At 46.7% G+C, this 27,078-nt stretch overlaps 1 long non-coding RNA gene across 2 annotated transcripts; it reads left to right on the forward strand.

Moving 5' to 3' along the window:
- Positions 1-1,826: 1,826 nt before the first annotated feature.
- Positions 1,827-17,888, forward strand: LOC128898841 (uncharacterized). Of its 2 annotated transcripts, none has more exons than XR_008462991.1 (3): positions 1,827-1,939; positions 15,869-15,973; positions 17,791-17,888. It is a non-coding gene; the product is annotated as an uncharacterized LOC128898841 (long non-coding RNA). The 2 variants fall into 2 exon arrangements; XR_008462992.1 differs by lacking the exon at positions 1,827-1,939 and adding an exon at positions 9,918-10,028.
- Positions 17,889-27,078: the final 9,190 nt, after the last annotated feature.

Here is a 27,078-nt window from a genome sequence, read left to right on the forward strand (position 1 = left end):
TTTAGCTTCCTTTGCAGTGTCACTGGAGGCATGCAGAGGTGGTGGCTTTCTTACACTGACAGTATCCAGCCTGTTAAGGCAAGCTGCCATGCAGGAGCTGCAGCAGCTGGTAGTAAAGCACAAGTAACTAGAGATACAAAGCTAAATACCCAGCCTTGTCACCCTGTGCTCTTCTATGGCATTGTAAAACCAGAAGAATTGAGTGTGTTACCTTATGCAACAGGTATGAAGTAGTGAAAACTGACCCAGTACCTTGAATGTGAGGCTAGAGCTCTGCAGAGTGGGTGGTAATGACTGGCATGCTGGATGCAGATCTTGATCTGCATTTACTGCATCTCACCTAGCAAACAAGAGATATCCTGTGTGTCTGGGTTATGCAGCTGACAAGCAAGTAGGTGTATGTGGTCCTGTAAAAAGAAAAACCTAATCTCCAAATGGAAAAACAATGAAGGTGAAAAGGCAGGGGGGAAAAAAAAGCTTTCCAGTCAGTGCCAGGACTCTTTTGGATGCAGATAATCAGCATATCTGAAAATTTGATCTAAAAGCTTTCAAGGGTGGTACCAAAAGGAACTAATAATTTTAGACTGACCCTGATGTACACTTGGCATTTTGCTGTGGTGCATTGAAGTATGTGGATGAAAAATTAACATGTTTCAAAACTATCATGCTGCAACTGTTGGTTCCAGGGCCAGGCTGCTGTAGAGCTCTTGCCCACATTTTAAATGCTGCCTGGTTCAGTTGTCCCCCAGCAACGTCCTTCAATAACCTTGAACTTAAACTGGTTTCCCCTTCTTTGATGTCACTTTGCACTGGAGACTAGATCCAGAAATCATTGGTAACTGGTAACTCCAGGATGTAAAGTGAGGTCTCTTCTCTGGACACTTCTTTTGTGCCATAGTGCTGACTCTCACTTCCACTAAAACAGAAGGAAGATGGACTGGTGCCTGTTGTCTCTGCTCATTGACTCTCTCTGCCATGAAACAGGCTGAATCTACCATGAAATCCAGGGGTCTACCCAGACAAAAGCTTTAGCCTTTCCAATGGCTTAATCAATGGAATAGTGGAGGGGTAAACTGTGCCTTCTGTCAAACCAGTAAGAGGCAAGCATTAAATGTACACAGGGCAAAAAGCTGTTCTAGGCCTGAGCTGGCTTAAACCAGCAGCTTTGCTGAAGTTAGTGATAGCTCTTTGGATCCGGGCTTACACTCTTCTGTGGAGCAGGAGAAAAATGGGCCTGTTAAATGCTTGTGGAAGGTGTGAGCTTTTGGATTTGTTTTTGTTTTCCTTTTTCCCCAAATGTAATATTTATATTTGTAGCTTCTGTCTGAATTCTTGATGTGTTTAAAACTGGTGTTAGCACGGAGTACAAGATTCTTCCCCATTCTTTTTGCCACCCGCTGTCCTTTCTGATCAAAATTAAAGAGCACACTCCCTGCATCTTTGCAGCTTCTGTCTGCCTGAGAAGCCACTGCTGCCTCCTGAGGAAGTTCCACCCCACATTTGCACTAGCTCAGGTGGGAGCAGAGTATGCTTGAGAGCCTTCTGCAGATGTCTGATTTGCTTTTTCAGTTGCAGGAGCAACATCACCAAGTGAGAAAACCCAGCAGGCAGTGGAATGGTTCAGTCTCCACCTTGTCGGGAGTAGGGCTGTATTACAGTGAGTGCTTGCTTTTGAGACACAATCCTATAGGATCAGGGTTCTTGCAGTGTCAGGGATTTAAGACTTTTTAACTCCCCCTCCCCCCTCCTCTTTTTTTTTTCCCTCCCTTGCTTGTCTGAACAGCTCTGGGCTCTCCCGGCATCACTTCAGTGCAAGGACTCGTCTGACACTACTTATGCCAGGTCCTGCCTCCCTCGCAGAAGAAGCAGCCTGCAACTTTTGCTGCTCTAGACAACGCTTCATCTCTCAGGGAGCAGAGCTCTGCAGAGTGGATTTGGGGTAAGAAGAGAGAACTTCTGAGGGAGGGAGGGAGAGGGGGGATTCCTAACCTGGTTTAATGGATACTCTTTCCTTTGCATGCTCTTTTAAGAGAGGTGTTTTAAAGAGTGCTTCCTCCTGCAGGGTTGGATTGATAATTAATGATCTTTAATAATTGGGGAAAAGATTCTAAAGTCCCAACTTCTGGGATGTGCTTGCTAATTCAACTTCATTCAGTTTCTTTTCTGCCTTTTTAATGCTCCTTGGGACCAACGTGAGGGAAGCTGAGTCAGTGAAGTCTTTTTATTTTAATCTGCTTTTTAAAAACTACAAAATAACCTCCCCACCCCAAAACCAGAATGAAAGCCACTAAAATGACTTGTCAGGAGCTTTGGTTTTTGCGTGATGCCTGCTGCTGATTTCCCAAGCAGGTGGTGGGGTTTGGATGCCTTCAGGCTGGTGCAGTTGTGCTGCAGTCCGAGCTGTGCTGAGCTGCAGAGCCTTTGCAGGAGTGCAGCAGGACGCGCTGACTGCTGGTGCTGCAGCGCTTCGGGAAAGGAAACTTCCTGCATCTCCCCTCTTGTCCCTGCCCTGGCACTTCTCAGCTTGTCTCCCCATTCTCACTCCCCGTCACCCCCGCAAAGAAACTGGGGGTTTGTGTGACAGGATGCAGGAGGACGAAGGAGAAATTGGACGCTGCAGCTTTAAGAGTGCAGCAGAGCCAGAGCTTTTCTCCTTCAAGTGATCTGCAAAGCAGCAGCTTTAGCCAGGGATTCCCCTTTGCGCGGTAGTCCTGAGCCCTCCGGAGCTGCCAGCTGCAGTCGGGCGTTTTGCAGCACAAACTGACTTGCCTTACCTCGGAATTTTTAAGCAAACCATGAAAAGCCATCGGGTTCCTGAAATCTCCAGACTCAGCCCTCGGCTTCAGCACCCTTCTCCCAACAGACCATATCCTTGTGTGCTTGTGTCTGCTGAACTGAGCTGCGAAAGTGTGGCTTGTGAACCTGTGAAGAGTGCTCTCATGATCTCCAAGCATTAATACCTTTTTACAGCCTTCAAAAGTACAATTTGCTTTGGATAGATATTAGCACAGCTCTTTTTCTTTTTTTCTGCAGAAGTTTAACTTGCATTTTCTGGAGGAATGTGCAGTCTGCAGATGATTTTAATGGCATGAGGACAGCATTTTTAACTATAAAGTAAGAAAAAATAAAAATCACTTGGACATAAATGTCTGCTAGCAACTTTCATTTCCCTAGGATAAAAATACTTCTGTTAACTAAAAGGTAGCTGCTTCCCAGTTCCAGACTCATGGTAAGTGTATGAATGGATGAGGCAGGAGGAAAAATGCAGTTTGAGCAATTATTGGTTCTGTTGAAATAGCAGAACAGTGAAGTCAACTGTGCTGAAATCCCTCTAGATAAGGATTTCATATTCTGTGTCTGGGGGGCGAGTTATTACAGCACATACCACAACAGATCCTTGCTGCTGCTGTGGAGTTGATGCTGGATGACATTAGCAGCATCTGAAATGACTAAATATTTGACTAATCTTTTCAGTGATGTCTCCTGACATCAGGCAGGGTGCTCTTGTCCCTGCTGAAGCTGAGGCAATTACTTGTGTCTGCAACTTTATTTGAGAGTAGTGGTGTGTGTGTTTACATTGATTAGATCTGTAATTGCAGTGGGTTTTTTTTATCATGTGCTTGCACAAGGACTAAGAAAAGTCAGTCAGATCTGTAGGAAAGGTAAGTGTTCTCATCAGGCCAAAGCTTGATCTCTCAAGGTCACACAACCCAAGCTGCTGGTAGAGGCAAGCCCCCAGGCACCCTCAATTGCAAAGTCATTCTTTTAAATTCAGTGAAACTTTCAGACCTTCCATCTGGCCCTAAGTCTTGAAGGTATGAGAGGATGTAAGCACAAACCCTTGAATTCTGCATGATGGAAAGCACGAGTTCAAGTCACTGAAACTCAGATGGTTGTGATGCAGACTTCATGCAGCCCACCAATACTGTTACTCCTGGTTGCCTTATGTCATCATACTAATGAGCCAAGAGAGTAAGTGCACTTGTGAAGTGCTTATGCAGCAGTTTGTGGCATAAATGAAGAACCACTCATATTGGTAGGATATGAACAAATATAAATATCTAAGCAAACATCAGGTTTGACAGAAAGCACCAAGGGTGTGACAGAGTGTTCCAACATTGTGGAAGGGTAACCAGCAGTGAGGCATGTTGGTCTCTGCCTTCAAGAACGAAATACTGTTCTGAAATTGAACAGAAGAACAGACTTCAGCAAAGGTGGTGAAAGTGTGGGAACTGCAGGGAGGCAGCTATGCTCTCTGGAGTTCAGCTTTATAGAAGTGGGCATGAGAGCCTCTTGTAAGAGATCGCTTCATGTCTCCTTGAAATCTTGGCAGGATGACTGTCTACCAGATAGAGAAAATAAGAATGATTATAACTGACAAAACTGAGCCAGATCCAAGGGCTGTGCCTTTCCAGCAGTAGTGCCTGTTACTGAAGTGTCATTGTGCTGGTCATCTCCCATTCAGGTGGAGTATAACTGATTACATGCCACTGTGAGGAAATTAGGGGCAAAGAATCCTTCTGTGCTGAACAGTGGGAGGACAAGTTGCAAAAGACAACACAGTGCAAGGGCTGGGGAGGGAGGGTGAGCTTTCATGTTTCTCCTCTTACACCCCATACTGCCTGAGCAGTTCTTGCTTTGCACTCCTCAGGGAAGACATCCTCAGCACACATTAAGTCTTAACTGGTCCTCCAGTACCACCTTAAACTTCTGTGCTATGCCTACAGCTATCCAACATGATAGATCTCCAGACAGTGTGAATATAATATAAACCAGTGTACTGAAAAGCTTGAGTGTGTAGATTTATTGCCTCTGAAGTGTTGACTTTGCTGTGTCTGGTAAAAGACCGTATTTCAGCTGCTTTCTTCCTTTAAAGCCAGTCTCTGATCTGGAAAGCAGCAATCTTTTCCTGGCTGCCATGTTGATTTAGCATTTTGGGCTGCCTGGGGTATTTGCTTCTGCTAGAGTCCTTGCTTCTTATGAGTAAGGTGTCTTGACAGAGTACTGGCTTTCTAAAACAGGAGGCTCATCCCTAGTGCCAGCTCTTGAGGGTCATGAGCTTGCACAGAGATTTGTCATACCAAGTTCTTTGGTTATAGCCAGCACTACAGCAAGAGCCTCTGATGACTGCTTTTGCCACATGTGTGTGAGTGGGATTTAAATGATGTTTTGCTTGTTGTTACTGACTCAGCTGCTTCCCATGGCTGGTGTAGGAATGGTTAAGAGAGACAGGGTCAGATGACAGCATGTATTTTTGGAGAAGGTCATGGATTCTGTGCCTGGTGCCCCACTGCAAAAGGCAGATACCCTTTAGATGTGTGGATATGTCTGCAGTTTTATCTCCTGTCTTTGCGGCTGCTAAGGTTAATGTAGTGTAGTGCAACAGCAGGCTGCATGCAGGCTGCAGGGATGTAGCTGACTTCCAACCTAGGATATGCTTCTGCTGCCCTCCCCTTAATGAATGACATGCTCCATGGGTATTTCCTAGCACTGCAGCAGACTCACATGTTGTAGTTATGTTTCTTGCTTCCAGGACATCTGGTTTTATGTATAATGAAATACAGAAGTGGTTTGAGGACAAATCCCTTGTACAAAGGGCAATTTAAAAATGACTACTGGACCTCAGTTGGAGGGTCACTGGTGGTAATGCCCAGTCTGTGAGGAAAGGGAAGATGTGCTTCCCTTCCTGACTCATGTAAAGCATTTAGCAGTTGTGTCCCTTGTCCCGCAGACCTGAAACATTTGGACTGGGGCAAGGGAGAAAGAGAGAGGCTGCTGCTTGCAAAACCTCTGCAGATTCTTCTACTTGGCTCTTTCACTGCAGAATCCTGAGTGATCAGGAGTGCAAGGGGTGGGGGAAATTGTTGGCTCACTTGTGTGATGTGATGCACCAATGTATTTTAAAAGCCTCACCAGCTGCTGTGCATTGCTTTCTGCCCATCCCTGTCTGACACGTGAACACGAGAATTCCCATGTGCCAGGAATCTTAATGCTTCCTTCTCCTACCTCTGCCTGGGCATAAATGTCCTTAAGATGTAATTTTTTCCAGCTCAGCCTTTAGAATGTCTAATTATGCTGGGAGTGCTGAGCTGCAGCAAGGTTGCCGTTCAGTTACCCTTCGTGTGCCTGTCCCCTGCTTTTCAGACAGCTGACCTTTTGAGAAGGGAGAATCCCTACTGCTGAGTGAGTAAGAACTAAAATTTGGCAAATCTAAATGGGTCTTAATTCACATCAATATTCTGCAGCAAATGACTCTGTGTTTATCAACAGAAGGCAAAGCTTACCTCATTTTAAAAGCTTGCTTGTGGTGAATAGAAAGTACTCTGCCCTTGTCTTAAGGAGCAGAATTGAGTGAGGGTGTGCTTATTGAGGATGCCCTTCACTTGGTTTAGCAGCAGCAGTTGTGTTGAGCCCTGTGAAAAACAGAAGGAGGTCCCTGCCCTCGAAAGCTCACAGACAAGAATCTGTTGTATTGAAGAAAAGCTTGGAAATGGCCTTGAACTAGCTGTTGACCTTGAGTTGGTGGGGAAATTCTTAGGGCTAAAATGCTAGTGGGTTGCAGTTCATCATCAGTCATGAGTCCATGACACTCAAAACTGTGGAGAGTTGGCTGATTATGTAGGAATTGATTCAGCAAAGGGAAATTATGTGGAAAGCTGTTTTCAGCTTTGAAGGTCACTATCAGACTGGGGGTAGTGGGGGAGAAAGCTGCTGTTTGAGGTCATCCCTAAGGTGCTGTGTCTTGGCTCCTGTGGAGCTCCCAGGTTCTGAAGCACTTCCTCACTCACGCCTTCTCCCAGGGGATAGCTGAATGTAGCTCTATCTATAGTAAAGAACATGCTTTTCTTGACAGAAGTCCTTGTTGTACTAACTGATGCAGAGATATGGTGTTGAGGGACGTGGTTTAGCACCAGACTTGGTAGCTAGATAATGGTTGGGCTCAAACTTCTATATCTCTTCCAACCAAAATGATTCCATGATTGTAATGCAGCAGCTCTGTCAGTGGCACCTTAACCTGTCTCTCTTGCACAGTTTCTGAGAAGTGCTTGAGGGTGTCTGTGGTGCTTCTGAGAGCAACATCTGAACTGCTCTGGGCAGAGAGAGGCCTGAAGCAAAAATCCTTGAACTGAAGGACAGGAGAAATCTGGTCACTGAAGCCTGCCTCAGAATAACCCTGGTCTGTGGAAGAGCATGTGAGTCAGAACACTGGGTTGCAGTCCTGAGGAGACAGACTTTGGGCTGAATCCCAGGAACTGTTCCGAGCTCTGAGGCTGCCTTGCCTACAGAGCTAGGAACATCAGCATGCCTCAGGGTAGGAACAGAAGTGCTCTGCAGAGAAGCTGTTGGAAATGTGCTTATGGTGCACAGAGGGTAGAACTGAGCAGCATCCTTGTGTACACCTGGAGGAGTTCAAAGGAGGGGTGGTGCAAGTAAGTCCTGCTCCTCCTTGAAGACTCAGCCCTAGGACAGGCTGGGCAGCCGCTCTGTGTCCCACTGCCAAGTACCGGCTCGTGTGCCTCGGGTGGATGGGGGAGAAGCGGAGAGGAGGGAACGCTTTTGTGGTTTGCTGGCAAGTCACCCGCTCTTTGATGCACTGCAGCAAAAGCCCTGTCTGAGAAGTCTTCAGCAAAGAAGGACATTGCAGGGAAAGAGGAGTGGGGGGGGAGGGGGACAACAGCCGACCGCACAGGACTGAAAGATGCTGCTGCAAGCGCTCTGCCAGCCAACCCTTGGACCTGCTTCCACCCCCCTGTCATTTAGCAATGGAGTTGGCCAAGTGCGGTGCCTTAGGTCTGAGTACAATGCAGCATCCTTTTCCTGGATGTCCTTCAACTGCATCAAGGGATGGTGCTTCATGTGCATGTGTCCCCAGGGGCTTATTGTAACAGCCAGGATGAGGAAGCGGCAAGGCTCCAACAGGGCAATTGAAGTTGGGTGACAAACCACCACTGCAGCACCTGCTCTGCAGTGGCCTCAGCCAGACTGCTGTTGTGTGCTGGGGATGAAGACAGCAGATGTAGCGCATTGTGTAGCAGCAGTGGTGAGGGAAGTGTAGAACCAAGAGCTGAGTAACTGCTGATGCAGAGCAGGTAATGGGAAGGAAGTGTGGAATAAAGAACTGGAGAGCTGCTGATGCAGTGCAGGTGCCCCTTGGATGATGGCTGCAGCATGCAGCAAGGTGTCTGGGCTGTACCCTGAGGCAAGCAGTAGGATGGAGAGGCAGTTCCTTCATCTTATCTACTAGGGGTTAAATCTCTTCAGTTGGTTACAGCCTTTTTTGGCCCCCCCAGTGTTGCTGCAGAGTAGGACTGCAACCTGCAGGCTGCCTGGTCAGATGATCTGTTCTGTTCCTCTTCAGAGAATTACACCCCAAGGGGCAACTCAAGAGTGGAAGATGACTGACTGACCTACAGGCCAGGAGCAGGGCTGCCATGGATTTGAAGGAGCTTTGTAACTAACTGCTTACACTACAGTCATCACACTGAGGTGGAGGAGAGGGGATGATGACCTTATGTAGTTTCCTGTGGTGCTGTTGAACTGATAGCATAGGAGAAGCAAAGTTTGCAGGAGACTTCAGATGTGGAACAAACCGAAACAACTTGCAGTATCAGTTGTTTCTATGATGACCATTCCTCTCTGACACACAAGTCGAATACATCATGCAATGAATTTATTTCTGTTGCTAGGTAGCATTCATGATGTTAATATTTAGCTGATGCTTATTTTCAGACCCTCTATTTTAAGAAACTGACTCAGATTTACATGTGATAAGTGTTTCTGGTAATAAAAACTCTTCACTCTGAGACACACTACTGGAAGTGTTGGTGTGTTTAGTCATATAAACTCGAGTGGCACAGGATCTAAAACCAGTCACTTGAGGTGTGAACATGGAACAGTCATTTGTGTGTCTCAGCTGTGTTTGATTTAAATTGACCTTTATTTTTTTTGCTATGTTCTCTTCCTCTGTCTTGAAGGACCACGGTAGCAGCCAGGAGGGATGTGGAGACTTCTCCATGTGTGTTTTGAGGTGCTGCAGTTGTGTTCTTGTCTACGAGGTTGGGCCAGATGTTCCTGGGGGTCCCTTCCAATCTGGCTTTCTGTGATTTTGTATGCCTGCTCAGCACAGTGCCATCTCAGTGGGTTCAAAGCTGCTTTTCACCAGGCAGGAACAAGCAGGAGAAGGATGGATTAGGACAAGTATTTCTTTCCATGGCATTTTAAGAGGAATCGAGGGGTTGCAGTAGAGGAAGCATGGCTGGGCTAACAGAGCTGTTCGTTTTCTGCTCTGCATGTGAGGCAGCTGCACTTGACCCCTTTTTGTGTGGAAAACTCCACTGGTTCCATAAAAATACCTGTAGTCTGCTGGGCATTGGGGGGGAGGGGGGAAAGGACAGCAAAAAAGCACAGCTCTCAAAACGATTGAGCAAAGTGCCCCTCTGCCCCCACCTATGAACTAGGAGAGAAAACATGATGAGCATCTCTCACCTGAACCCCTCCTTACTCTTGTGACCTTGGGCATCTGGAAAGGCCTTTAGTGGGGGTGTCTTCCCCACTAGCACCTTAGAGGAGGACAGGATGCCTTGTCCCCAGGACGTGGTGCCCCCTCAGCTGGGTCTGCTGCCTGCCAGACTCCCAGCAGAGGGAGGCAGCAGCACACCAAGTTGCAACCTTCAGCTGCAATGTGTTCCCTCAGTCTTGGTGTCATAAAACAAACCCCAAACAAATCCCCCCACAACACTTCACTGAAAGAAAAAAAAGAGGCATTTCTCTTGCTGCTTAATGATAAAGCCTTTGAGTAGCAGGGAATTGCTACCTGTAATTGTAGCAGCTAATCCTACTAGCAGGCTCTGTCCTTCACCTTGGGTACTATTCTTAGTTCAGTCCCTACTGGATTTATGCCAGAGCAAATGCTGAGGCTTGGTCTGTGCCTTTGGAGAGGTTGAATTAGTGAATTGGGCAGCATCTTCCTTCTCTTCAGGGGCAAAGCCATGAAAAAGACTGATGGAGACCCTGCTGTTCTGAGAGAGGTAAGTTAACTACTGATGGAAGTGCTAGGAAAGAAGTGGAAAGGTGGGTGGATGAACTTGGTGAACTGTAGCTAGCCCTAACTCAGCCCAGGGGGAGGGACTGAATGACTTCAGTTTCTTGTGACTCTTTGCTTCTATGACCTTAGTACAGAAGTCTATCTTTTTGACTTCTTGCCTTTTTGATCTGAAGCTGTCTCCTGCTTGCTGCTCTTTCTTTGTTCCACCAGCTAATACACAGAATCCCTGTGCCACCCAGGCTCTGCTCCTGTGAGTGGGTGTGACACTGGGCAGGAGTGATGCAGTCCAGGAGGAGATTAAGGCCTGTGTGAAGAGATGTCTGCTTCTTAGAGGAGTAATGCGATTGCTGTGTCCTGTAGCTTTCTGCTCCCTGACACTACAGGCACAGCTTTTTGCATTGCAGACAATTAGTGTGTGTCAAAAATGCCTCAACTTTGGGCTTCTGCAGCCTGCCATTTCCCAGTCTTCCAGTGGCACAAGTTATAGAGTCCCTAAGGTTGGAAAAGACCTCTAAGATCGAGTCCAACCATCAACCCACCACCACCATGCCACTAAACCATGTCCTGAAGTGCCACATTTTTTGAATACCTGCAGGGATGGTGACTCCACCACTTCCCTGGGCAGTCTTTTCTGACAGCAGTTGCAAGCCAGGTCAATGCGTTGAGGTGTACCTGAACATCACCACTACTGCCTGGTGCCATCTCCTGTGCAGCCTGGAGATCTGCTCTGTGTCACCATTGATTTCTATCTGATCAAGAGGGAGAGAGAATCTTAACTAAGAAAGAAATACCCTGTTCTTGCAACTGGTACTGTCTGAGCAAGGCCAAGCAGACTATCAGAGTGAACAAGGCACTTCAATTTGAGCAGTCAGAGGTTTCAGTCATCACTGGAAACACTCAGCTGCCTGGAATGTTTCCCCCTTGCTCTGTGCTTGAATTAGTCCTGTTCCTTGAGCTGGTCACTCTGCTTCTCTCTGCTGTTTCTGCAGAAAGGGGAAGGGTTCCTAAGCTGTTCTACCCACAAAATGGTTCAGGAAACAATTTGCCTGTGTTCTTGGAGACCAGAAGCTTCTGGGAAATGATGCTGCTGGTGATGTCTAACTGGGGGTTTGGCTATTTAGACAGAAGCAGCACAGGAAGCAGAATTGGACCTGAGCTGCTATGCACTGATGAAGGGAAACTGATTAGCATGTGGTATGCAGGGGTAGCTTGTATGTTAGACCCCTATCTGTGAGATGGTCTTTCTGCCCTCTTGGATGAAACAGAACTGCTGCCACCAGCCTGGGCCATACAGGATCCCTGACAACCTGCCAGCCATTGAGGGATTGGGGAAGGCTCAGTGAACTCTGCAGGCTCATGTCTCAGGGCTTCTTTGCTCTTGTCAGATCTTTGCCAGTCTTTCCAGTCACTTTTTCCCTGTGTGTGAAGAAAGGGAGAGCCCAGCACTGGCAGGTGTACTTGCAGAATGAGACAGCTAAAGAATTATCCAAATGCTACATAAACTGTCTTCAGGATTAGAAGGACCTGGGTCCCTCATGTGGCTGTGGAAGTGGTAACTGAGCTTTGCAGGATGGATGAGGGCACCAGTGCTCTAGCTACCTAAGCATATGCTGAGCAGCAGTGTTCTCACTGGTGCTAGTCACTCTGCTCCATGGTTATGCCTGAAGAGTCTTTGTTTCTGTCTCTTGAGCTGTAATTAACCTCTACACAGTGTGCCTGTCCAGGCAGGTATGTCTGCAGCGGTCTTACCAGCAGGCAGTCTAAGGAGAAGGATCTGCAGAGGAGCTGAGGAGAGCTGGACCTGTATCTAAGCTTTGAAGCCAGCAAGTTGATGACAACTTGTGCTCCTCTAGCAGCCTGAGATCTTGCCTTGTGCTTATGTTCAATTCCATCTGGTTTAGCTGCTGTTGTGGTGTTAGGTCATAGGCTGGACTTGATGAGCTCAGAGGTCCTTTCCAGCCTCAATAATTCTGTGATCTGGTTAATGTATCTTAGTCTCTCTCCAGCCCTTATCCATCTGGTTGCTGCAAGTGAAAACTCCAGCAGAGAGCTACCTTCAGGAGTGGAGTGCTGGTGTGCATAGACCCTGCCCGTGTTATCAAGTTGAGTTGGTAGGTGAAATCTGCCTTCACACTCTTAGACTGCAGCATGTGAGAGGTATCTGGCTGAGGCTAAGGTTCCTCAGTGTGAGCTGACACTTGTGTTATCTGATGTGAACACAGTCTGTGAGCTTGTCCACATGGACAGCTAATCCAGCTCTGCTGAAGCATGGCATTCCCCTAGCTAAGTGAAGGGAACTTGTGCAAACTGATGATACTGCAGTTGGATGCCTTCCACATTCACTTGCTGCTAAAGTTTCCCCATTTAGATGCTAATCAAGGTGTTTCCACAATGAAAGGTGCAAAACAGGTTATTGAGGTTTGTCAGGTTTGTATGAAGACCTGGGGGCTATGTTTCAGCCATGTTCTGCATAGCCTCTGAGAAATGCTCATGATAGAAGGTGAAAGGGCCTGGTGACTATGCACAAACTATTAGGGTTATGTAATAGATACAACCATGAGCACAGTAACTAGTGGTGTACACCTCTTTCTGTTCATTAGCAGGTCACCTTGTTGCAATTAAGCTAATGAGATGCTCTGCTCATTACAGGTGGATAGCTATAAAGCCCTCTGCTTATCTGCTGTTGTAAAGGAGACTTGGAGACATGTACTTTGGGGAAAGCCTGAATTAGTTTCCTGTTTACCAAGACTCTTACCATTTATATGTTATTTGTGTTTTGAAGGGAGAGAAGACCCATGGTAGGGACTTGTGACAGACAGTTTGCATATGTGTTCATGAATCTGCCTCCAGAGTGGGACCTTTGAGGGGAAAGGGTTGGAATGGCTGAGAACTTAAAGGAGGCACTGAGTTTGCTGTTCACCTCCAGGTTATTTGAGAATATCCTCTAGCCTTGGTAGGTGATGTGGTAACTTGGTGTGATGATGTCTTGCCTGCAGGGTGGAGGTTAACAAGCTGCTGCTCAGTGAGGATTGGTAGGTCATTTTTCTGTGCATGTGTACTTCTCTTTCTCATTTGGTGTTAAAACCTACTGCTGCTATCTGCAGAGAATGCAAGTTTTTAACTAATGCATGGTACTGTGATTAAGGATAAAGCTGTGAAGGTAAAATACAGGTTGAAGTAAATTCACATTCAGATCATGGTTCCCTAGAGCTCGAGGATAGAAGGAATCTGCTGATACTGATGACTAAGCAGTGAATATTTACTGGGGCAATGGTTTTAAACTAGAGAAGGGCAGACTGAGCTTGGACTTTAGGAACAAGTTCTTTACCACAGGGGTGGTGGAGCACTGGAGCAGGTTGCCCAGGGGAGGGGATGGAAGCCCCATCCCTGGAAATATTCAAGTTCAGGCTTGACAGGGCTCTGAGCAACCTGATCTAGTTGGGAATGCTCCTGCAGGGGGTTGGGACTAGATGAGCTTTAAAGAATGGTTAGGGTGGGAAGGGACCTATGATTCAGCATACTAGATTGCTGGGCTGAACCAGAATACCAGAAAGGTGATTCAGCTGGATTTGAAGATAAAATACTCCTCCATTTGCCTACATACTGAGTTTCAAACCTAGATGCAGTTTCTCTGCTTAGCTTAAGCTGAACCTGTGGTGTTGGCTTTCAGCCACTGGCTCTTCTGCCTCCCACTGCTGCTGTAGGGAACAAGCAGCAGTATCCAGCATTTCACTCTGAGAAGAGCTTCCTTCCCTGTAATCAGGTTGTGTCTGAAGGCAGCTTGGTTTAGCAATAAGGGCTCCCTCAGTGAGACCAGTTCCAGTGCTCCCCAAGAGTCAGTAGAGCCCTAAATGCTGAGTTGGCATTACAGCAAGAATAGCTCAGCTGCTAGCTGCTGTTCCCATTTGCTCTGGAGAGCTTTCATCAGTGAGACCCATCCTTAATGAACTTAGGATAGGTTTTGAAGTGGTGACAGCTCATGCAGGTTTAAGGCAGCAGTTGCCCCTTGCATGGCAGGATGCCAGCCCTTCAAAAAACCCCTTCAGTCCTGGTGCCAGCATGCCTGCTGGAAGCCTTGGGTTGCTGGCTTCCAAATGTGTCCACTTAACAAGGTCAGGCAGCTCAGTTTTTCTGTTCAAGTGTCTCAACTGTCTGGGAACTGACAAAAGTCCACTTGTTCCTGTGGTGGTCCTGCCCAGTGAATAGGAGGAGTCTGTTTCCAGCCATTACACCTGCTTGGGGTCTATCAGACTAATAGCCACCAGTGCTTGGTAAATCTCAAGCATTTGGCTTCAAACCCTGCTTTAAATGGAGTTTCCAGGCATGACCTAGCCTGTGGTGATACCAGAAGGTCAACCCCAAGTAATCCATGCGTGTGAGTGTGGAGGCTGGCACAGCCCAGGGACACACCTGAGGAGTCTCCTTGTGCTGCAGCCCTGATCTGAAGAGCATCTCATCCCTTCAGTGAAGGAATTGTTGCTAATAATTCAACCTCTCCCGGTGCAACTTGAAAACTACACCACAACAGCAACAGGGAAAACAAACAAAACCCCCTGAACAAGCAAATAATAAAACACTCCCCCCCCCAAATAAAACCCAGCCAAACAAACCAAATAAAAACAATCACCAACAAAACAGCCCAAACCACACACACAACACCCCCCAAACAGATCAATAAAGGCAAACAAAACCAAGCAAAAGAAGAGAATCCAAACACTAAAGAGCCCCCAAACAAACCTTAGACAAACAATCCCCCTCCCAACATGGAAACAAAGTCCCAGACAAAACCAAACCAGGCAAGAATCCCCCAAACAAAACCCTGAAATCAACCAAACAATAACAGCAAAAAAGCCAGACCCAACCCCGTGGAAGTTGTACATTTGGCTTCCTTTTGTGCAGTTGTTTGGGGCTTTTTCCTTCTCTTCTCCTTTATGGGTGTCACGGGCCCGATCCTGTACTTTCTGAAGCAGGTACCAGTGCCCACTGAGGCAGCAGCTCTGAGCTTGTGCTGCACTGAAGCAGGAATCTGGCCCTGCAGCTTTGTGTGGAAAAGTAAATGTGGGCACTGAGTGATCCAAAGGAGAGGAGAAACCTCTGCATTGTGTGAGTGGGGAGGAGGCTGCTGCAGTTCTGTCTCTGAAGGGCTCGTTATTAATTAGCTGTGTGCACACTAAGTGCTTCTCTGGAGAATGAATGAGGTGTCTCAGCCTCCCCCCACAACCCTGGCTTCTGTGACAAAATTAGTGTTGGGGAGGGGGGGGAGCAGATTTTGGGAGGGGTGGACTGAAGCTGCATGTGCTGGCAGGAGGGAAGTGTCCAGCTCCTGATGGATGGGTGGGATGGTGAATGCATTTCAAACCTGCTCTGATGGGTTTCTGATGTCACTGCTGCAGTGTCTCTCTCTGTTGCCAGTTTGCTTTTTGCAATGATTGGAGCTTCTGGTGCGATTGCAAAGTTGTGGTTTACATTCCTTTACCAGGAGGAATCCTGGAGGACCCTTTGCATTCCTCCTGCCGTGGGCTTCTTGCAGCGAGAGATGAAATTCAGCCCTGGCACAAGTGTGCTGAGGTGTCAGTGCGCTGCAATCGCTGCCATCACTGATGATGCACTGAAGCAGTGAGGTCTGTGCTGTCACAAACTGGTGAGTGGTGACCTCTCTGCGGTCTGCACCAGCCTGAGGGCCACCAGAGACCATCCGTGGTACCTCGCTCTGGCATGCTGGGGGCTGGCTGCTCTCCGAAGGGGCAGGCTCAGGAAGAGGCTTTCTTGGGGCTTGTCTGGGCTTGTTCAGGCCTGAGCCTGCCTTTGTCTTTGTGATCACAGGGATCAGAGGGGATCTGCCTCTGCAATTTACAGCTGCCTTGCTGACAAGACCTCCTTGAGAGACCCCAGAAGCCATCCACTAAACTGGAGCTTTTCAGACCCCAGGTGGGTGCAGTCTGTGTTTGTACTGGTCCCTGCAGATATCCTGTCTCTGTCTCCCTGTGTTTTACTCTGTCAGCTTTCTTTCTGCAGAGCCTGTTCGTGTCTGTGTGGGGCTGGGGAAAGTGGTGGTGGTCTGTGTAAAAATGCACGGCTGGGTAAGCTTTCAGAAGGCTTGAAAGTCCTGTAGGAGAATGTTGTAGTAATTGCCCCTGCTAGTCTGTCCCGCTGGGGTAAAGGGGGTGGGGGTGGGGACTCCTTTTGCTTTTGTTTTCTTTCTTTTTCTGTAGCCCACTTCCTTCAAGCCTCCCATACACAAATGCACACCGGAGGTGGGGGGTACTGGTGAGTGTGATTTCTGAGGGAGCCCAAAAAGTAGCAGCGCCCAAAGACTCATCTGTGTGCTCACACTGTCTGAATGTACTGCAGCTGTACAGGGGAAGCTCAGGATGCTGCTTAGCAGCTTGGGTCTGCTGAGGGGTGGGTGGTTCTGGTGACTTGCCTGGTTTCTTCCAGCCCAAACCACTCTATAATTCTACACCCAGGTAACAGAATTCACGTGGGCTTAGCCACTCTGTGGTTCCTTGTCCTGTGTAGCATTTACATCAGGGAACAAGGAAACTGAGGGGTTAGTGCCTTTCTCTTTGCAAGGATCTGACATCTCTCCCCATCTCCTGCCTCACCTAGGATGGAGTGGGACAATTTGTGCTGCTTCCAGTGCCGTTACCTGGCTCAGCACGTTGCCTCTGCATTAATTTTGTGACGTAAAGGATAAATAATACAGCTGAAATGCTGCTGTCAGCTGATACTCCCACGGGGAAAGGAAGCTGTTATGCTGTGTTTGGCTCTGCTCCCCGCTGCTCTTCGTGAAGCTTGGCTTTTCCTGCACCTGGGTGTCCTGTGCATCACTCATCTGCTTATCATGAGGTTTCAGGTCTGTGAGCAAACCAACTATGATGTTATCTGTTATGTAGATAACTTGCAGCACACTGGAGGGGAACCTTTCCATGCCTTGGGAATATTCTTCTCACTTAAAGGCTGACAAAAAGTATCTATATCTAGATAAAACCATGGATAAGCTTTAGAGAAGGAGTCTGATCAGAGCAGGAAAGGAAAGGCTCCTCTGAGAATAGTAACACCTGAATTCTCTGTGCTAGCTGACCAGTTGTATTGTCTGATACTTTTGCTCTTGTTTCACTGTGTTCTGTATCATGGAGGATGGACAGGCTTATGAAGTGACACAATAGCAGATTTCATACCAGTAATGAGAACAGAGCTTTTTCTCTGTCATGACCTATTGACATCTCAGTGCCTGTACCTTGTCTCAAAGCATGGGAGAACTAGAGGCTTTTCAGTACAGAGTTTGAAAAGTCTTCTCCTTTCGCTCACTTTTACTGTGGCCTTTGAAGAAATGTGCTTAAATGAGAAACAAAACCCCAGGGCTGTCCTGCTGGGAAGATGTCCATCCTCCTCTTCATAAAACACAGTTATTTCTGCTTGTCCTTTACAACTGGATGGAGAAGACTTCTCCTCACCAGTGTTCCTTGTATGAACTGGGGTCTCCTGTTGTGTATACAATGAAACTTGCTAGTCCCTTTCATAGGCTTCATAGCTGTTTCCTCATTTTTTGAAGGTAGAAACCCAGTAATCTTGCAGTAACTGGTACAGACCATCTCTTAATACATATGGAGTGAAGTTGATTAACACATGAGCCATTGTTTTGTTTCCAAAGAGAGACTCAGCTGAAGGGGCTTATACAACTGGGGGACTCTAATTCCAGCCTTCACTTTTCTGTATTTTTTTCTGTTTGCATTTTATTGTAGGACGAGTGACCAAGCATCCAAGCTATGCCCAGCCTGGCTGCAGCAACCTTCTCCCTGAAATATGAATCTTTCACCCAGAGGACAAGAAAAGGCTTTGGTAAGAGGAATTAAAGAAATGTTATAGTACTGAAAATGGAATTTGATTCTCTTCCTCTCAAGTCTTCCTGCAGATGTTCTTCCCTGGTGATAGGAGTCTACTGTTGTACCTCTTTGCAAGGGAAGAGCTAAGATGGAAGACTTTGTCTATAATGTGAGGAGGAGCTTGGTCTCAACAAGCAAGGAAGGACAGAACTGCTTTGAGGGTAAAGCCGTTGCTCTCAGTCACCCTGGAAGTGTCCTCTATGTCCCAGCAGACTAAACTCAGGGGTCAGGAACTTCTTGGGCTAGATAAACTTGTCTTTTCTAGGCTACAAACCAACAAGTTTTGGGGTTCTTTTTTGGATTGACATGATCAAATAGAGGCTGCTGCCAGCCATGACTCTGGGTTTGTGATCTCTGGCTAGCGCTTGGGCGCCGCTCGGTTAATGACTCATGGTGCTTGTGTGGCTTACAGTCCTCAAACCTGCAGTGCATGGACTCTGCCCAGGCCTCTCCTGAGGCACTGAGTCAGCAGAACCCTGACTAGCCTGGTGGTGTCTGCTTATCCAGGCTGCTGCAGAGCAGAGCCAGCTAGGAAGAGGGGTGACCTTGGTTCCAGGAGTTGCAGCAGCACTATCCACCACGCTTTACTCCTTCACACAACGCCCTGCTGGGAAGGAATTTAGTCTGGGGCATGTCTGCACAAAAAGTAATGGCACTTGTGTAGATGAGTTGAGGTGAGGTTGTTTAGTCTGGAGGAGGCTGAGGAGAGGATCTCTTGTGCTCTACAATTCCCTGAGAGGAGGTTAAAGTGAGGTGGGAATTGGTCTCTTCTCCCAAGTAATGAGCAGAAAGACCTCAAGAGAAAATGGCCTCAAGTTGCACCAGGGGAGGTTCAGGATGGATATTAGGAAAAAAGTCTTTACTGAAAGAGTGGTCAGGCGCTGGAATAGGCTGCCCAGGGAGGTAATGGAGTCACCATCCCTGAAGGTGTTGAAAAAATTGTACACATGGCACTTGGGGATGTGGTTTAGTAGCAGCGGTGATGTTGGGCTGGAGCTGATGATCTTAGAGGTCTTTTCCAGCCTTTGTGATTCTAAGTTATATAGCTGCTAACTCGGGTGCTAGCAGAACTGTTTGTGTGAGCTCCAAGATGACAACTCCTTAAATACCTTCTCCAAGATGCTATTTCAGAGAATCAGTGTTTATGGTATTTGACAAGTGACCACAGAGCAAGTTTAACAGAACATTTTTGCTGTTGCTTAAACCTTTGGGTTCAGGCTGTGTGTTTTATTCAAGTTAGATAAGATATGGTGAGGGAATTGTGTAAAGGGAAGAGATAGCATGCACTAAGTTCAGTGTGTGAGACAGGAGGGTGCATCAGCTTTCTGGGTAACACAAGTGCTAGGTACTCCTCCAGCCACTGAGACTGGAGTACTTTAAAGAGCTTGCAGTCCAAGTTAAGATGTTGCTGCTAGACATCTCTGGTCTCACTTGAGAGAGAAGATAGAGGAAAAAGGTAAGAAAAGCTTTGTTAAATATTGTTATTACAAGGGGAAGAGTTTACTAGAATGAGGGAAGTGGGAAGCTCTTTTTTTTTTTTTTTCCTTTTCCACTTCATGTAAAAGGCAAAATGAAGTTTGAAAAGGAAGAAATTGCTCTGAATCTGGTGAGGAATGACCTGTTTAACCCTGCTGCAGAAGGCAGCACAGGTCTGATGTGCTCTGTGTGTGTTTCTCATTGCAGAGTACATGGAGAATTTCAGCAAGTGAGATGAATGTTAATTCCATAGCCTTATCTTGTTTTGATGTAGGGATTTAATGTTGCTGAAGCCAGTGATGTCGGCCAGGCCCAGTGAGATCCCAAATGAGGATTCACTTGGGTGAGATGCAAGAGGTTTTACATGTTGTGCTTTTCAAGGAATAGAAGAGATGCTTGCTCTAGATTTTCTTCTTGGTATCCTCAACTGTACCATGTTCTGTGGAATTTTTGTGCCTGTAATTGGTGGAGAGGGTGACTGAGGGGCAGTCAGAGCTGTCCTGCAGATCTCAGCAATGTAAGAACCTGAACTCCTTCCTGAATTTTGCCTGCTGTATCCGAGAGCTTTTGTGCTTCTCAGGGTGCAGGGAAGTCTGTGGAAAGAAGCTACCAAGAGCAGGTCTGGCTTCCATCTGCAAGATGATCCCTGGGCCACACAACTGCTGCTGCTTTTTCACTTGTCACCTGCAATGAGGTGAAGATAGCCTGCTACCCAAATGGCTGTGTCCCTCTGAGCTGAAAATCAGTTGGGTCAGGAATTCAGCTGCCCTGCAGGTAGAAATGCTGAGCCTCCTCAGACCAGGACTTTGTCTTTCCCCCTGTCATTCTGCCACTTACCTCTTGTGTGATTTTTGCCTGCCTTATTTTACAGAAAGAAATTGCTAATGCTGTCTGCTTCGTTGCAGGCAGCCTGTGACTCACTGCAAAGGCATGGTCCCATTTCCTTATGAGCTGAGGTTGGCCTGCAGGAGTGCTGGCAGCTCATGGGGTGGAGCCCTGACCGTATCAAGGAAGGAGGAACTGTTGGAGTTCACAGCCAGTCTGAGTTCTGAAGCAGGTGTCTGCATCTCTCTGGAGCCTGTGCTCAGCCTGCTTGTGGGGTGTCAGACCTAGCACTGGAAAGATGAAGTCACTTGGGAGCTTAGATGGACTTCAGGTACCACTGCCAGCTGGATCATCTCCTACCACAGAGCTGTAAGAAACTGGTAAGTATCATATCAGGGTCATATCTCAGAAGGAAAGTTTCTGTCTTATGGTTCATTTATAAAAGCAGCCTGTGTCCTGTGTTTGGGGAATTGGGATGCTGCAGGGAGTTCGTATGAGAAGAAAGTGACAGGAAAAGTATGATAATATATCAGTGCCTAATGAGCATTGCTAAGAGTCATAGCCTGCAACCATTTTCTGGTTGACTTGGTAGCATATTGTAGGAGTGGTAGTATGAGATGGGATCATACAGCACTAGTTTGGTAATTTAGGGAGAAACAAACCCAAACCCCAGGATCCATGTCGTAGGGCTTGTATCAAATCCAAGAGTTAATCAAATGTTGCCTTATCTTAAAAAGGGAAATCTGCCTGTAAGGTTAGAAAGAAAACTTCCTTTACTGGGAGAAGCAAGACACTTCCTCTCCTCCATGAAGGTTCATAATGGCAGAAACCAACACTTTCTTGGGGAGAAAAGAGAATTTGTCCTTGCTCTGCAGCCACCACTAGTGGTTTGGTGTAGCTTCAAGGTGATTTTTTTTCCCTCTGGGATGCCAGTTCATGCTGGTCAGCCTAATGGACTCAGCTAGGCATTAGCTCTAACTCCATGGGTTTGCAATACAACCTGCACAAAAGACATTGAGCATCCTGCTCTAGTTTTGAGGTTAGCCTTGTTTACAAGAGGCAATTGAGCTAGCTGATAGCCAGGATCCAGGAGCCTCTTTTAACCAAAGCCCTTCTGAAGTTTGAAAATCTTTCTTATCACTCAAACTCTTTCCTGTTGCTGCATTTCAGCCATAGATGTCACAGATAAAAAAAAATCCAACTTTGTTTTGCCTTAAAACAAGAAGTGCTTGAGATTTCCAGTGAGAGAGGATCTGTTTGCATCAAGGCTTCCAGCAGGAGTGGTTCAACTCTTTACAGAAACTGCCTGTAATTCTTCAGGTACTGGCTTGAAGGCTTGTGACTGGGTCAGTCATAGCTTGAAGGTCCACTTGTTGACAGCAGGAGGATGACACAATGCTGGGAAGGAACCTGAAATAGATGTGCTTAATGAAATGAAGCTTATGGTATCACATATTTCAGTGATGACAAAAAGAGTGCTGCAGATCTTACCTGGCAGGACTCGCTACCTTTCTTGGAATGCAGTAGTTCCGTAACAGGAGAGTGTTTTCATCTCCACACCCATCAGCTTCTTGGGTTGTAGTAGTGATTTCTTTACAGGCTAATTCCTTCCACTGTTACATGATCCACCACACAACTTTTTCCTGCTGCTTTATTGCCCACACAGTAACAGATTAAGCACAAATTTGCATGTAGCCACTTAACCCAGGACAAGATCAACGTGAGGTGGTGTGATCTGTGCAGATGGGGTCACCTCTCTTGAGGAAATGCACCCCAACAGCCTATGTGAAGTGAAGCAGGTTGTGTTAGCTTTTCTCTAAGGAAAAAACTGCCTGTTGGGGGCAAATGAGCCCTTACCTGGCAATTCCAACTGCACGCATTGTGACCGTGTCACACCTCTGGCCTTTAACTTGTGCTAAGGGATGCTACTGCACACTCTGCTGTCATTGGTGGGTTTGGTCACAGCTCCCTAAAACAGTGCTTGCCATAAATGCACAATCACAGGAAATTTGCCAGGTGCTTGAACTAAAGGGAGAGGAAAAGGATTTTCTGCTAGACAAGCTGCTGGAAAAGAAAAGTTGCTCTGCTTGTTGGCCAGCACCTTTGCAGAGGTCTTGTTCAACGCAACTAGCCAAGTTCTTTGGTTTCCCCATGAGACTCCAATGCTGGTCCCAAGTCAGCCATCCCTAGAAAGACAGCTTCTGACCACCTAGAAATCAGAGCAAGCTCAAGAGCTGGGTAACTTCCTCAGGTATTGCTAATGCTTGCTTTTCCTGCAGCCCCAGCCCCAGTGAATAACCAGCTCAACGATTCTAGGTCTCCGCAGAGGGGATTTTCCTGTGAGGCTGCAATATGAGGGTGGTTTTGCTGCTCCTTGTTCTCCCAGAGAGTTAAGCAGTTGCAGTTGGATGACTTATTTCCTCCTTTGCTAAAGCACTAGGAATTCTCATAGGTAGCAAGCAGTAGATGGGAGCTCAAATGTATTGAAAAATTAAAAGCAGGATCATTATCCTGCTGCACAGATACAAGGTTGTTCCTAAAAGCATCATTTTCCCTGGCCCTGTCATGCTTCATTTTTACTGGCTCAAAAGAGAGCTTTGCAGTTCCCAAAACAGCAATTCTGCAGTCTCCTATGTCCCCAGAGAAGGATGAAAGATGTAGTATCTTCCTCCTCTGTACCAGATTGTTTGGCTCTCCTATAGCTGTGCTTGTCCCTGACCTGTTAATTGCCTTTGAGATAGTCTGGTTTGTTCTGATCCTGATGGGAAATGGTGGAGGGATGATTAGGTCATTGTTTAAACAAGACAGTTGCAGAGTGGGACATGTTTTCAGGGCAGGATGATGGGTACTGCTTGTCAAGTCTTGATTTTGATGTTTTGGAATTGTTTGCTTTTTTTCCCTCAGGGTGAAAAGGTGACAGTCAAGGAGTGATTTGTTAATTAATTGGTGCTGTCTCCAGGGACCCAGGGAATGGAGCCCTCTTCCTGTTATCACAATCCATGGTGGGTATGACTGTTCTCTGCTGTGATGGTTTGATTGGTGTGTTGTTACAGCACTTCAGTTCACCTTTGTCAGTCCCCTTTGATACTCTACAGAGGGCAGGAGCCTTCCTCATCACCTGATAGAAATCACTGAACTTTGAGTCTTGCAATAAACCCAGCAGTTTTGTCTTGGATTACTGCCTGTCTTTAGGGGAAAAAAAAAACCCAAACCAAACCATGCTGGCCCTTCTGAAAACATGCTGACAGCCAGGAGTCTGGGGTTAACCTAACACCTGCTCTTCAGTTTGAAGCATTTCCAGTTCTTTCCTTTCTCTGCAGAATGGCAGGTTTCTGCTAACTTGTTGGTGGATGAAATACAGCTGATGAGGGCACTGAGGGCAGGCCTTTATGGCTCTCTACAACTACCTGAAAGGAGGTTGGAGCAAGGTGCAGGTTGGTCTGCTGTCCCTAGTATCAAGCACTAGGGCAAGAGGAAATGGCTTCCATTTGCACCAGGGGAGGTTTAGGTTGGATATTAGGAAAAATTTCTTTAGTGAAAGAGTGATCAGGCACTGAGACAGGCTGCCCAGGGACATGGTGGAGTCACCATTGCTGGAGGTGTTGAAAAACATGGCACATGGGGACATGGTTTAGTGGCAGTGGTGGTGGTGGGTTGATGGTTGGAGTCCATGATCTTGATCTTTTCCAGCTGACAATTCTATGATTCTGTGAAAACAGTGAGAGCAAGACAGAATCTAAAATCTGAGCTCAGCCTTTCTATCCAAACACAAACCAAATTCCTGAGTCTGGGAATGTGTAACCTGGGGAAGAGAAGGCTTAGATGCCTCAATATACAGACAGAGTGTTGCCAGTGGATCACTGAAAGAAATTGAAGGCTGACAAAAGCCAGCAAGCTTCTAGTCCTGCAGCATGTTTTACCTTCATACTCCAGTATTGCACAAGAGGCCCTCGAGTAATAGCCTGCTTTAGAGGCTATGATGCAAGAGTTGAGAATTGCTTTGCCCTGCAGGTTGCCTTCTCACATGTTCATGTGTTTCCAGGAACTGAGGACTGCAAGAATGCCAACACCAGCTCTTGTGCATCTCTGCCTGTTCCATGTGTATAATGGGGAAGCCAAGTGGCTTCAGTACAAATAAGTACTGGTCCCTTTTCCGTTTGTTTTGCAGGTGATTGTGTTCCCAGTGAGTCCTCATGTGTGTGACCTAAGAGCAGAGCTGTGCAGAAAAGTGAACCCACCAAAAGCTTAAGCAGGTTTATGTCTTAAACTGTTAAGCCTCTGGAAACACTGCATTGTTCCACTGTCTTGCCTGAGTGGTGGTGTGTGAAACTTGGGAGCTCCTTGAGATAAATGTGGATTGCAGACAAGTAAGATGGGTTTGTCTTGCTGATATTTGTAATTCAGAAGCTTTAACCCAGACTGGGGCTAAGGGGTAGGGTAAATGTCAGTTTGAGTTTGAGCCTCTTCTCCCTTGAAAGCTGTTTGCTTGCTTGCTTGTTTTTAAGTACTGCTGCAGTTGCTTCATTGACTCTTTCTTTGTCCCCAGACCTTCCCCTTCTGTGAATGAGAAGAGAGGAGGAGCTTGAATAACCTGCCCTAACTTCCCTCCTTGTGTGATGCCAGCTGTGAGTGTTTCTTTGGCAGTGTCTTAGCTGGTTGTTGTGAACAATGGTCAAGGAAGCAATCAGCAAGTATACTGCCCTAGAAGTGCTACACGTTGTTGGGCCTGCCTCATATCTCCGTGGCTTGAGAGCTGGATGGGATCCAGGCTGGGATACTGCCCAAGTGTGCAGTGGTGCACTGGAGCTTGGGGTGTCTGATGGAGCAGAGGGCTGCTGCGAGGAACGGCACGGGATCCTCGATGTGGTCGCTGCATTAGAGACAAGAGATGGAGAAAGCTGAATGTGTTGCAAGTTACTTTGCTCTTTCTTTGTCCTCCCCACACACCTCTTCCTGAGAGTGAAATGCCAACTCTTGTTAGTAACACTGCAAAAATACAGTTCTAGATAGTGAGAGGAGGGCTTGCTTTTAGGAAGAATTCATCTGAGCCTCAGACTGGTGAGGACAAGCCAGCTTGGCTCTGAGCCTAGCATGGGAGCAGCTCATCTCTAGTTGCTATTTCTCCTGGGTGCTGGTCAGCAGCAAATACATGCAGTCAAGGGCCCAAAACCTCAGCTGACTTTTCTGGGGAAGAATCAATTAGATTTAATTAAGCAATGAGACATTGCTTGTTATCTTGTCTGGACAAGAGGGAGGCAAGGGGGATTTGTCGAAGGGATAGATGTATGTTATGGGATTGTTTTAAGGAAGGAAATGCACTCCAACCTTTGCCTAAATCTTCTTTAATCTTCCATTATTCACATAAAGGAGAAGAGCTTATGTTAGTTTTGTTCAAAGCAAGTTGGTTCTGTGTGTTGTTCTGTCTCTCACTGGCCTGGCATGATCCTGGGTGTCATGATCCAGGGTCACCGGAGGTCCACCTCTCTTCAAAAAACCAGCTGTGATTTTTTTGCCCACACTTCTGCATGGTTTTGTTTTGTTTTTCTTCCTAGACAAGAACAAAATTGCACTGATTACAGGGAGTTGTGAAACTCCATGAACTGCCTGTAGAAGTTCTGCACTCAGAAGATGATGAATGGCCAGAAGGGAGCATGGTGCCCTTGTGTTGCAAGTCTTCTGAAGCTTCGTCTTTGCAGGATATTTGTCATGAGACAGAAGTTTCGAGTTAATACATTTCTTGATAAAAATATTACTTTTCTATGGCTTTTTACTTCTAGGGTTTGTTGTTGTGTTTTTTTCCCCTTTGTAGAGCCCAAGATGACCATCAGTGCCACACATTTGGTGGTGTTCTAGGTAATGAGACTAAAAAATCTCATTGGAAGATGGCCATGCAGATGGTTACTGAGAGTGCCTCTTTGTGTTCTGTGTAAATGCCCTTTCTGGCTCCCTTTCCCAAAGGGCCACTGCTCCATACTTGAGTCTGAGCTGGGTGTTGGCTGAGTGACTGATGCAACGATTGGAATGTGGCTGGGCTGACAAACATGTGGGGCTTGACTTGTTTCACTTTGCATATAACAGCTGAGCAACTTCACCTTTGTGTTAACAGAGTCAGTGGGTTTGAGTTCCAGGTTATAAGATCAAGTACTCTCCAAGTTTCCTCTGCTTAACTTTGCAGTAGTGCTTAAACCAGGATGGTTAGTAGTGACTAACCAGCCAGCTAGTTCCTGGAAATGTGGGAGTTTGATTTCAAATAGGTCTGTTAAATGTGCCCTTTGCTACATGGAAGGAAGCCTGCTGCAGACAGCACTGCTGAATATCAAGGGGTGTTCTGGAGCTCTGTGTTGGGAATGTGACCATGGCTGACTCCTTAGCTGGATGAATGGTAGTGGCTGTGCTGGGAGCTGAGCAGGCAGCACCCACAGATGGAGAGAGAATCTGTGAGTTGTTTAACACAAATGTTTTATGTCTGTTTGCAAAGAAGGAGGGTGAACAGTATGATGTGGTGGTTTGCAACCCATTTTTCGAGGTCATATTTGGATGCTGGATTATAGATGTTGAATATCCTTTTGTCAATGGTCTCCGGGGCTCTGTTGCACCTTGTCCCCTAACAGAATTGTCTTTTTGCTGCTTCACACTTCATCTCTTTGAAACAACTTGTGTGTAACAACCTGAGTGAGGTGTCTGGCTCATTAACTAGGGAAGATGTCATGCTTCGTGACTTCTCATACTCGAGGGTCTCATTATTACTTTTTATATTCTTCTCTCATCTGTGCTAAAAGTGCATGCTGTGGGCAGACCTTGCTGTTGCAAAGCAGAGCCTATATACCTCCAGTTCTAATCACAGTA

The sequence above is a fragment of the Dryobates pubescens genome, chromosome 33, assembly GCF_014839835.1.
Source record: "Dryobates pubescens isolate bDryPub1 chromosome 33, bDryPub1.pri, whole genome shotgun sequence".
Lineage (NCBI taxonomy): Eukaryota > Metazoa > Chordata > Aves > Piciformes > Picidae > Dryobates > Dryobates pubescens.